Consider the following 12,450-nt stretch of genomic DNA (forward strand, 5'->3'; position numbering starts at 1 on the left):
CTTAATTAATCATTAATGCATGAGTGGTCCTGATCTTTAGAAACAGGTGATTTCTAAGATGATCTGGATCTGGGTTCTCCAGGATGAGGCTTGGTAACCCCTGCTCTAGATTGCATGGCATTTCAATAGTTTCCAGTGGTATGACAAATGCTGCAGTATTATGGAATCTGGTGAGGAAGGACTTCTGTGTATATCGGGGAATTAGCCACATGGCCGTGCAAATGAAGTTCTTTTTTCCACTGGCTGGAAAGAGTCAAAGAACTACTGAGAAAGTGGAGATGGGGAGGAGAAACAGAGCTCATGTTGCCTTTGTTTATGGCTTAGCCAAACCACAACTTCTCCAAGATTCAAGTCAATTGTTATTAATCACGGCTTGTGGCTGTTCTCTCCAACACGATCATCTGTGACAAGGCCAGCACCTTAGCCAAACTGGAGTCACACCCATAGGCACACTGTGTATTAGAAAGAGTTTTTACTTTCAGTTTATTGCTGTGAAAAAAACCCCATCAACCTATGGTTCCATACTTTTGTGAAGGTGTGCGAAGTCATCTTTTTCAAGTTGACAGGCTTTAAGCCAACCATAAAAAGGCTTTCTAGATTTTTAAAAGGCTAACTCCACCCTCTCTTTCCTCTCACAGGAAATTTGCACAAGTACACTTACAGTACATAAAATCTCAAAGCAGAAGCTGAAGGGGACATTTTTTTTAATATCTCATGCATGGCTCTGGGAATGTATTTGTCACTGTTCCTTTGCTTATTAAACGGTAAGAGACGTTTTGAATTATAGGGACTGCTCTTTTCAGGACTGTTAGTTTTGGAGAATAGCGTTAAAAATGTTTATTAGCACTGCAGCTGCTGGTTCTGTTGTTTTTATACATCATTTCTTTGGGCTGAGTGGCCATCTTTCACTTTTTAACCTTTGGAGCCATTTTCATATATAAAGCAATATCCTGACATTTCAAGTAAATGTGACACACTTAAGAGAAAATAAAATATGCCTTGGGGAAAAAAGCTTCTCACTGAATTTCAGATATTGTGTTTGCCTTCAGAATGAGTTTGTGTTTAACGTCTGATTAACAGTAATGTTCAAAAATTGTTCTGGGATTCGGTTCTACTGACAAGTGATGGAGATTCAGGTCAGTTCAAATGGCTTCTTTGCCTTGAAGACATTTCAAACCCTCTGTTTTCTGTGGTATCAGGAATTACTCACCTGTGAAATCTTTTTTTAAACTTGAGGCTCATTATTCTTCGGGAATACGTTTGTGTCATATTCAGTATATATACATACTGATATGCATCAGTAGTGCTAGCAAAAGTACACTTTGAACACTTTGCATCTGTAGTGTACAAAATTATATCTTTTTTCTCTAACACCATAAAAGAATTCCAGAGTCTATTGTACTTTTCTGAAAGATCAAAACTTTTAAAAAAAATTTAACCCACAGTTAAAAAGTTGTTGCAGTGTTGTTAATCCACAGTTGCATAATACACATACTGTTTTCAGGCTGTGCAGTTTGCATTTTAAATATAAAAATGATATATTTTACATTAATTCAAAATGTTGAAAACATTACATTAATCCAAAAGTTTACATAACAGTATATTTTTGAAATTCAGTATTTCTTAAATCCACAATTGTTTTCTTGTGTGATAATTTCTCAAGAATTAATTGGTGAACATCACCTACAGCTGGCACGTTTGTCATAAAAATACTGTACCAAGCTTTGAATTACTCTTAATCTCCATTCTTCTGGAAATCCATTTGATTTGGTTTTACATAAAGCCTCTTTCATGGAAAGTACTTTGCATGGATTCAGTAGGGCACAGAACACGAGACAAATAGAAAACACAGACCAATTGTGATAGATACACTCACAATTGACAAGTCCATTGTCATAAGACCACCATCATAAATAAGATTAGTTTTAGGTGAGTTGGGTTAAACTAGCCTCAGGGATACATTTCAAATTTCCTGTTAACTCACTTTCATCATCTCATTTATAATCTTTTTTTAACATATAAGAATTAATGTCATTAATCATTAAGCTTTTGCCAATTTTGAAGTTCTGTAGTTAGATCCTGTGGCCAGATCCAGGTCTTTAAAGAGGTTTGGAACCACGTTTCTCTTTACAGCTGTCAGCTTGCTCACACCTTGACAGTTCTCTGCTCGGCCCTTTACTGTCATTGTTCTCACACTGCTGTGTTTACTTGGGAATTGTCTCTTGCTCTGGGTACAGGCCTCCTCCAGGCAGCTGGGCGTGGGAGTCTCCTGAACATTGAGGGGAGAGCTGGTGGGACCGCTGTCCTGCCTTGTCTCTACAACCTGACAGCTCTTGACAACAGTACAGGAAATCTGGACATTGAGTGGACTGTCAGAAACACAGAGAACATCAGTGATCCAGTGGTAATATTCTCAACAATTCCTCAGTAAATTTGTGAATAGGAGTAATATTTCTGTCAGATGCATGTCTGTTTGCTTTAATTAAACAGATCTTGTCTTTAAACAGCTTAATTCATATTGGTGAACAGAATAAATATAGCTGTCATATTTAAATATTTCTAGCATCTCTCAAATACTGTATCTTCATTCATATGTTATGTAACCCGAGACGGCAAGCACTCTATAGAAGATTCCCTCGGTATTCAGTATATATATATACTAAACTTATATTGTAGCCTAATATTAAATTGACTGTCACTTTGATACTTGCATACATTTCTGTTGCTTTGAAATCACTTTACCGTTAATGTAACTGAAATTTTGTTTTGAATCGTAGATCTGGTTTTCAGGAAACCAAGTTTTTAAACTGGTCCCGTCTTTCAAAACCAGAATATCTTTCTCAAGTGATAATCAAACTACTGGAGATGCTTCTGTAAAGATTATCTCCCTGAGAACAGAAGACTCTGGACTTTATCAATGCAAGGTGCAGAAAGCCCCTTTTATTCAGAAGACAACCATCAACATGACAGTTTTAGAAGATCAGAGTAAGTGATTTGATTGAATCTAAAAACTCTGGCTTGCTGCTAGCGACATACTTTAAAAAAACGGACCTTATTAGAGACACTATCAATATCACACTAAGAGTCTTCAACAACAAAAGCAGCTGATGTTACCCTCTTGAAGCCTGGATAGGGTTGAATTCTTCCACAGAGAGTCAATTTATCGCCGCTCTGTAGCTCCAGAGGCAAATGAACTGGAGGAGGCTTATTGCAGATTGAGGAAAGTGTACAATAAAGTTAACATTATCCTGACTGCACTGTAGAGCCTTACTGCATTGCACTATGAGAATTATGCTGTTTTCTTTTAATTGAAACAGGAAAAAGGAAGGAATGAGGTATTCATATTTCTGTGGAGGTAGTTTTCTTTCATCACCAAAGTTCCACCTAAAGGAGAATTTACATGGCTTTTACTCAATTGCTCAGCTGTGTCTCGGTACAGCCTTGGGTCTGCTGTTTCCTGGAACTGTTCTGTCTCCTCAGGAATGACAGAGGAGGCCCCCTCCAAATATATTTTCACTTCTGTGCCTCTCCTGTTGCTGCTCATCTTGGTGCCTTTGGGGATTTGGTGCTTCAGAAGAAAATGTGCTTCTGAGGAGAGGTAAACACGTTTGCGGTACTTAAAAAGCCCCCAATATGAAAACTTCATGAGAATCGGTCTGTCCTGCTCATTCTTCCATTGTCTCTTACTTCATAATTCAACAGTGAAAGCAGTATGTCAGTTGACAACCACTCTTAAATACAACATTTCTTTCAAAAGGTCTCTAAATAACTCCTGTTTGTCTAATAGTCACAAAGATTTGATTCATATCTGCCAGCAGTATAAACAGCAGTGCTGATACATGCTAAAAGTGTAACCTCGGATCTCCTTCACAATAGTAGTTTGCTCCTTCATTAGTCAAATTGTATTTATTGTGTCTGTGTTTATTTTGAAGTGTTATACTGTTTTCATACGCATGTGCAGGGAGCCATTACTAAGGTCAAGTAATTGATGTGCTCTGATTATTTTTTAAAAAGCACATTTGGTATCGACATTTCTTAAAGGGTCTTCTGCAATTTCTGAATCACAAGGAGAACAATCCTAGGAAGATGGTCTAGTGTGCAATGTGTTTCTGGATTCCAAAAATCTCATGGAGGGCTTAAGATTTCTATTGGCGACAGCAATCAGATCACAGCTTTAAAAATGAAATGAATGTAAAACATAAAATATATAACACTTCCTCTCCAGATAAAATTTCTAAAATTCTTCTGCTTTTAGAAAGGTAGAGGGCTCTTCTTCGGTCTTAAAGGTGAGTTCATTTTTATATTCAGTAAGGCCTTTATTAGATTTAGTTTCATTACTTCATAAGTCGTATCAAAGCTTTTCATATTGTTTAAGACAGAACGCTGGACATCGTTTTGGCTTTTCAGGTAGAGTTTTGAAACAATCGAGCATTCCATAGCTTTCTGTACAAGTACTGTTTAAATTATTTTATTTCAGTGAATTTGGTAAACTTCTCTTTTGTTATTTTGTAGTAACATTGTCATCCAAAACAGCCTGTAGCAATAGAGATAACAGATAATAGAGATAACAGATAAGATAACAGTATATTTGTAATTCTGTATGTAATGATCAAATTAAAAGTCAACACCTCCCCCATTTGTTTAAGAAGAGGGATAATCTTGAACAGGATTCCACTGACTGAGACTACTCATTTACGCAGTCTGAAATGTTTTTATTCTCTTCTTGTTTGTAAAGGATGTGTGTGAAGGTGAACACTGTGGTTTTTCTGATGGTATCTTGCAGGTCACATGATTGTACGTTTTATGTTGCATTGGATGGATATGTATGGATTTTGGTTTTGCATTACTACACAACTATTTTTGTACAAGCCATTTGGTGGATGTGTGTGTCTTTAAATTTAAACATCTCATTACAAAGGAAACAAGAATTAGCAGGGATTTTATTGGTGGTCCAGTAATCACAAACACCTACAGATATTATTTTAATGTATTATTCATAATGGTAGGAAAGGAATGCTCGCTTGTGTTAAAAGAGAGCTCTTAATATTGAATCAGTATGTGCAGAACAGTCTATTGGCTTTTTAAGGAATCAGCTTCTTTTTTTGTTCTTTAAAAGGAGAACGAAGTTTATGAGTCAGTGGATATGCAAAGAAGACTCAAATAAAAGAAAATGCCAGGTAAGTTGTCATTCAGGTGTTGTTCTCTTAGTGAGTTCAGGCCACAGACACCTCAAAGCTTTGAGCAAGACACAGACCTCTAGGGCCGGAGTAAATGACAGGCTTTCAGTGTGTAAAAGCAAGATGGTTGTACAAAATCTGAAACAGAGTAACAGGGTTTTAATATTAAAAGTGGCAGGAGGGTGGAAGATTGGATCTAATCTCATCTTGTTTTTTTCTGGGGTAAAATCACTATTTAGAAACTTAAGAGTTTACAGCGGCTCCTGCATCTGTGAATTCTGCATTGGAGTACTGGATCAACTAAAACTCCTTAAATCATTTATATGGACAACAAGCTGAAGGGGGTGGCACTGTGGTACACTCGTTGGCATTACTGCCTCAGAGAACCGGGGCCCTTAGGGTGCTATCTGTTTGTTTGTTTGCTATCTGGAGTTTGTATGTTCTCTCCGTGTTGGTGTGGATTTCTTCCGGGTGCTCTGGTTTCCTCCCAGGGTCCAAAAACATACTGTAGGTTTGATTCTTCTTGGAAAATTGTCCCTGGTGTGAGTGTGTGAGTGTCTGCCTCTGTGTGTGCCCCACGATGTACTGGCGTCCCACCCAGGGTGTGTCCTGCCTTGTGACCATTGCTTTCTGGGATAGGCTCCGGCTCCCCCAGGACCGTGTTTTGGATAAAGCGGATAGAAAACGGATGGATGGAACAAGTTAAAAAGCAGATGATCCCGCAGTGAAAGAAAGGTAACTGATAATCGTATCGTTGTATACAGTTCATCCTGCAAGATCATCCTGGGACCGAGCCCCGAGATGTGGATCTCAGAATGGCCATCTAATCCGCGGGTGTGACACACTGTCCTGGGAGAAGGTCACTCAGCGGGGAGGTCTGTGGGACTGGATGGCATTCTGAGAAAGACGACTCTGAAAAAGTTTGTGAAGCCAACTTGATCCTTCTAGTGCAATGACTGTGAAGCTAATCTGTGAAGGCTTTTCTCTTGGAAAAGGACTGGATTATACGATTGCTTTGTTCTTTTCGGCAATTTCAAAGGTAAACAAATACTTGTATTAAATGCTATTTCTGTGACATTTCTTAATTTATTAAAATACTTTTTTGGTAAATAAAGTGCTTTAAAAAGTAATAACCTTGTTCTTCAAAGCATTCATTATTATATTATGGAGGTAAAGCATAAGATTACCCTGAACTTATTTGGCTTACTTGTTTCAATTATTTTATTCAATACATTTGGAAATTTATATAACTCGAGGAGTTTCTGTGGCTTTGAAGTGGATTTTAAAATTTCAAGAGGAGAATTTAAATATTGAAATTCATACCTTCTTCATCATGGGATTTCTTGTGTTGTTTGGGAACATGAGAAAGCACTGCTCTGTGTCATAGCAGTTTTTTGGTGTTAGAGGAGTTATTTTTCTTTGAATAAATTAATGATGAGCAACATGAATGAGAAGGTAAAGAGAATAACTACCTTCAAAATATGGTAAGTGGGTTTTGGAGATGTATTAGTTGAAGAGATTAAATTGTCAGAAGAATAAGGTAGTCTTTGGAAATGCATTAAATAAACACCAACTGTCTAACACACATGGTTGTGTATCTCAAAGGAGAACACAGCTGGTTTCACAATTCTAAGTCTCCTGAAGATTATCAGCACAAATAATGCAGAGTTTGTCGGATAACGACTGAGTGAAGCTTATATCAAATATCTGTGAAGACAGAAATTACACCAAGCTCAGTAAGGATCACACCTGATCGCAACTTCAGATTAGATCTGCTCATTATGTGTCTTGTACAAAATGCCCTTGGGAGTGGAAAGGTGAGGTGAAAGGTTGAAATAAACTTATTCAACATAGAAAACCATGCAAGATTTGTAGAAATGTACAATTTCTAAACATCTGGAACAATTTCATAGTGTTATGATGAGGTAGTTGAATTGTTAAATGAAGACGTGATATTTGGCTGATATTTAGGGACTGGAGTTGCCTTATTTGAACTGATCACATGTGTAATTCATTAATAACACAAAAGTGTTGCAAATTTTTAGAAACAGACAGACTGTAAGACTCAGTAGGCTTGTGCTTTTCAGGATCAGAACTGCAGATTCCTGATTCAAGGAGCTTTTCTGCTTGTATTATTAGTTCCACTTTATCAGGGATTTTTTCAAACCCAATTGATGACATTTCATCACATAGTAATATTCCAGGCCTTGATCATGAAATCATGTGTCACAAGGACAACGTCTTGCACAATGTCTGATATTCATTTCCCCTGTGTTGCACAAGATGGTGACGTTTGAATAAGACACATTTAAGGAAACTCTGATATTTTGTCTTCCAGTTAATTAAGTAAAAAGAAGTTCCTTCAAATTTGTTGTTTAGGTTTAATCAGATTTGAAACAGATTGTAGTTACATTAGATGCAAAGCAATATAATCTTTAGCACATCATTGTATTTAAAGACATGTGAAGTTAAAGAAGGGAAAAAACCTCTGTGGAATTGGATAAAAAAAAACATATGATAAAGTATAGAAAAAAAAGGAAAAACTAAGAAGGGGCTCTAGGCTCCAGCCAACCAGTGCCACAACCAGAAGCGTTAAGGTGGAGATGTTACTGCTATAGTTGAACCCAAGTGTTTGGAGTTGAACGTGCTGTCCAGAATGTTCAGTCCTCAAACAGAAGGAGACAGCCCTTGCTGACTTCATTTACATTCTTGAATATGAGTGTATTTAACATTATTTGTAGCCCTCTGACTGGCTGATATTTAGTAATTGATAAAATGACCAAATGTAAAACAGAGGCAAAAACACAAGGTTGGCCTGGTTTAAATACTGAGGGAATGGCCTATTCTCACAGGCAATTGCCTGTATTTATATACAGCCTTTCATTTCAAAGGATCACACAGCTCTTTATAAATATCTCACCCACCATAGAAGGGCAGCCCCACCTAGATGATGCCCCACCAGCAATTCCACTATTTTTCACCAGGAGCCACAGTGTACAGCGGATCAGGGGAGAAATGAGAAATTGTTTCAGCATTTGGATTGAATTGAAGGGGAGATTGAAGGAGGGTAGATTGTGCAAAACCAGAGTGGGTTTTAGCCAGGACTCCAGAGCTTACAGCTCCAGCCTTGGAAACAGGTATTCAGGGTCTTTAATGACCAAGTATGTAGGGCCTTGGTTTCATATTTCACTGTAATGATGGTCAAGTTTTTATTTTGTGATTTTCAACTAGATTTTACTAATAGGGAGCATAATTATTTGAGGGTCACTGAGACGTCCTTGTGCAAAAATGGATCATTGACATTTTTTATCTTGCCTAACGTGGTAAGTGTGAATCAAATCATTACTCAACTTTTGATGCTTTTGAAACAGCTCTGGTTTCTCAAAATGCTGTGAACAGAATTTTTTAGGTGTTCTGGAATAGCTGGACATGTGCTCTGGCTGGGCAAATGATCAGGAATTCCTCAGGAATGATCAGGATCAGGAATTCCTCACACACCCCATCAAACCTGACATTGTCTGGGGACAGTAGATTTGCCTCCAGTGCGTCATGAGACCTCTGAGTGGCATGGCCTGCAAACTGGGAGGGAGGAGTATCAGGGTGGGAGAGCAAACAGTGAGTTTGAAAGCTGCTGTTCAGCTTTCGAGCTCTTGTTCAGGAGCACACAGGCAATGACCATTTAACAATCAGGAAAGGTGAAAGACACTTTCCAACACAGCAAAGGCATTGCTCTCTTGTTCCTTTCTGTGTTCCTGTTTGACATCAGGCTTGACATGGGCAGCACTGTGGAGCAGTTGTTAGGTTTCTGGACTTATAACTGAAAAATTGCAGGTTCCACTTTCCAGGTGAGACACTGTCGTTGTACCCTTGAGTGAGGTATTTCCTAATATATTAAAAAATAATATTAAAAATTATAATCCATATTAAAAAACTAAATAGGCACAAATTATGGATTCTTATGGCAAATTTGCACAAGAACAACGTCTACGTCGGTTGTACATAAACAGACATAATATGCTAAACGTTTTTATATACCTTCATATGCCGACATCGAGCACGCCTTTTAAGATTTGTAAATAGGAGCTTTATTTTTACACACTTATGCTAAATTTAAAAAGTCAAGACCTCGGTATATGCTAAATGACGCAGGAAAGAATCAAAGGTTATAAAATCGCTATCTATTCAATATAAACAAAATGCGTCTTGCTGTAATCGAACCCGTTGTCTACTTCTACAAACTTCAAACGCGACCTCCTCCGCAGACGAATGTAAAAAGATTGCCATCTAGCGCTGGTTGTCTGAAATGTCACGTGCTACATAGAAATAGATATAATTGGCTGCTCGGCTTCTTACGCCCAGCCAATAGGAATTAAACAGAGTCTTCTAGCTCTTGTCCAATAGAAACAACTCTTCAGTCGAACAACAACTGACCAATAGGAATTCTACCTGCTTTACTCGTAGCAGACCAATAAGAGCTCGATTCTAGTTTCCAAGCTTAGTACGATAAAATCCTTTATCTCCGCAGACGTGGAAAAAGGCGACTATTACCACCTTTTAGATTTGACCTCATATTAAAGAAATCGTAATGTTTTCAGTACTGAGCTCTGTGAAGTTGGCAACAATTCCTGGCAACAAAACAGAACCGTCCCTTTTAAGATCCTACTGAGCATTTCAAAGTAAAAATTCATTAAAGTCCCCAAAACTTTTTTTAATTGATTTATATTTGACATTTTATTGTAAAAACAAATGTATTGAATTTGTTACTTCAGAAATGGCAAATCTATCTAAAAAGGGAAACAACGAACTACAACAAACTTCATAGTAAGGTTTCAGTTTTGACTCCCACTAAAGTAAAATGTATTCTATGGTCTGTTGAATCATTTTACAAATTTGGCATTACTGTGAAAACAAAGGATAGTAACTCAGCCAAAGCGCAGATATATGAAAAGGACAGACCTCCCCCAACCCAGAATGTGGCCTCAGTTCTGACAGATTTTCCTGGCTGCAATTATTACTGGAGTTCGAACATACCCAGCCACCCATATACACCCATACAGCCCAGAGGCCCTGTCTCTCTCACACCTGAAGAAGGCTCCACGGCCGAAACGTTGTGTTCTCTTTCTTCTTTTTTTCAGCATGGAATAAACCTATTACTTGTTCCTTTGCACCCATATAGTTGAGGACAATAACTGGTGCCTTTGAGAAGCAAGAGGATCATTTTAAGCAGAGTTTGGACCCAAGGAGCATTTGCAATGTTGTAACAGATGTGGTGCAGCTGGTAAGAAAGAAATTTGAAATAAGCAAGCTTCAAGAACCTAGACCAGAATTAAAAGTAAAGGCTACAGTTCACTTTTATTGTGGTATGCAATACCTTATCCTCTTCCATTCCAGGACACAGTGCAGAACAGGTTTGGAGCGTAGCTCTTTTCTCTCCTTTTCTTTCTCTGGGGTCTTCTGTTTGTGATACATTTTTAAAAGAACATTTAAAAAATGTATGAAAGAAGGGAAGGCAAACAAGTACTTGAATTGATCGGTGGTCTCACATAAGCCTGCAGTCCTGCTTGACACTGTAGAATACTGGATTTATTCAGACAATTTGCTGATAAGAATGTTTTATCTGTATTGTTTGTTTTTTAGGTGATTATTCTAACATTCTTAAATTGTAATTCAAATAATATAGTCTCTCATTCTCTTGGAATGCAGAACCATCCAATTTTTCTTAAATAATATTTTGTTTGCAAATTGGCAGACGTGTAGTCCTCAGCTACTTCCATCCTGTTGCTTAGGAAATGATGGACAGTTGTGTGAATAATCAAGCTCCAAATCTGTGTCAGAGACAGATACTGCACAGCAATGTACCAATCTCGAAGGTAAATAACTACGTATTTGTGTTCTTATCAGCTTGCAACAAATCCATGGTATGGGACTTTAAGCTTATGGTTTTTAAAACCACTGTGTGGTTCTTCATTTGAATTACTACCATTGTCGAGTGAGAATAGTCATAGTTGACTGGAACAAGAACCAGGTTGCAAAGCCACCATGTCCTCTTTGATGTGGGTAGTTTGGGCAACACTTTAATATTCTCAAAGTACAAATTCTGTGAGGTTTGACTTACAAATGTCGATGTTACAGTCAATGTGAGAAGTTATGTGGTTGTACTTACCAAGGGATTAAGATATGCATCAGCTGTTAGCGCCACACGCTTGTCCTTTCCACAGCGTTGATCATTGATCTTCCTTATTCACTTGAAATGCAAACAGAAATGAAGAGGACTGTAAAACAATTATGACAGATTTCATATTATACAGTGGGTATTGAAAGTCCCCTAACCCCTTTCAAAATATGCACTTTTTGTTGCCCTAAAGCCCCAAAAGAAGACCAATAAAATCAGACTTTTTCCAGTTTGATTCATAAATTGGACCTTGCAACATCCAAGTGAAAAAAGAAAGCAGAATTTCTGGAGAAAAAAAATTAAAAGTAGAATAACTGGGTTGGATAAGAGAACACCCCCCCTTGAGTTAATACTTGGTGGAAGCACCTTTTGCTTGAATTACAGTCTTGAGTCTATTTGGATACATCTCTACCAACTTTGCACACCAAGAGGGAGGAATATTTGTCCATTCCTCCTTACAGAATTGTTCAGGCTCAGTTAAACTGCGGAGGTGATGGCCTGCCCTCTTCAAGTCATTCCAAAGATTTTCGATGGGATTGAGGTCGGGGCTCTGGACACTCAAGGACATCCACCTTCCTGTCCTTCAGCCACGGTACGGTTGCTTTGGCCGTGTGCTTTGGGTCATTGTCATGTTGAAAGGTGAACCATCATCCCATTTTCAACTTCCTGGCTGAGGGCTGCAGGTTTTCTTCAGGAATTTGCCTGTATTGTGCACCACCCACCACCACCGTGCTCTGCTGTAGGAATGGTGTTCTTTGGACGGTAAGATGTACTGGGTTTTCGCCAGACGTGCCACTTTTTGCATTCCGGCTGAAAAGTTCAATTTTGGTCTCATCTGACCACAGCTTCTTTAAGGTGCTGTTTTATCAAACCATAAACGAGACTTGATGTGGCTTTTTTTAAGGAGTGGCTTTTTTCTTGCCACAATCCAATACAGGCCTCCCCTACTTAAAGCCTTTGAAATATTTTTATACCAATCTCCTGCCTTGTGCCTTTCCACAACTTTATCTCAAAGTTCTTTTGAAAGCACCTTTCCACCCATAGTGGATGGAATGCACTTCCAAACCATAGAGTCCTCTAGAAATTACTGTTCTTATTCTG

General features: G+C 38.2%; 1 long non-coding RNA gene across 1 annotated transcript; it reads left to right on the forward strand.

The window, feature by feature from the left end:
* Positions 1-663: 663 nt before the first annotated feature.
* On the forward strand, positions 664-6,295 carry LOC107075615 (uncharacterized). Its single transcript, XR_011183047.1, has 7 exons — positions 664-764; positions 2,238-2,404; positions 2,778-2,985; positions 3,481-3,598; positions 4,256-4,286; positions 5,117-5,177; positions 5,942-6,295. It is a non-coding gene; the product is annotated as an uncharacterized lncRNA (long non-coding RNA).
* The last annotated feature ends 6,155 nt before the right edge of the window (positions 6,296-12,450 follow it).

This window comes from Lepisosteus oculatus, chromosome 23 (genome assembly GCF_040954835.1).
Source record: "Lepisosteus oculatus isolate fLepOcu1 chromosome 23, fLepOcu1.hap2, whole genome shotgun sequence".
Classification (NCBI taxonomy): domain Eukaryota; kingdom Metazoa; phylum Chordata; class Actinopteri; order Semionotiformes; family Lepisosteidae; genus Lepisosteus; species Lepisosteus oculatus.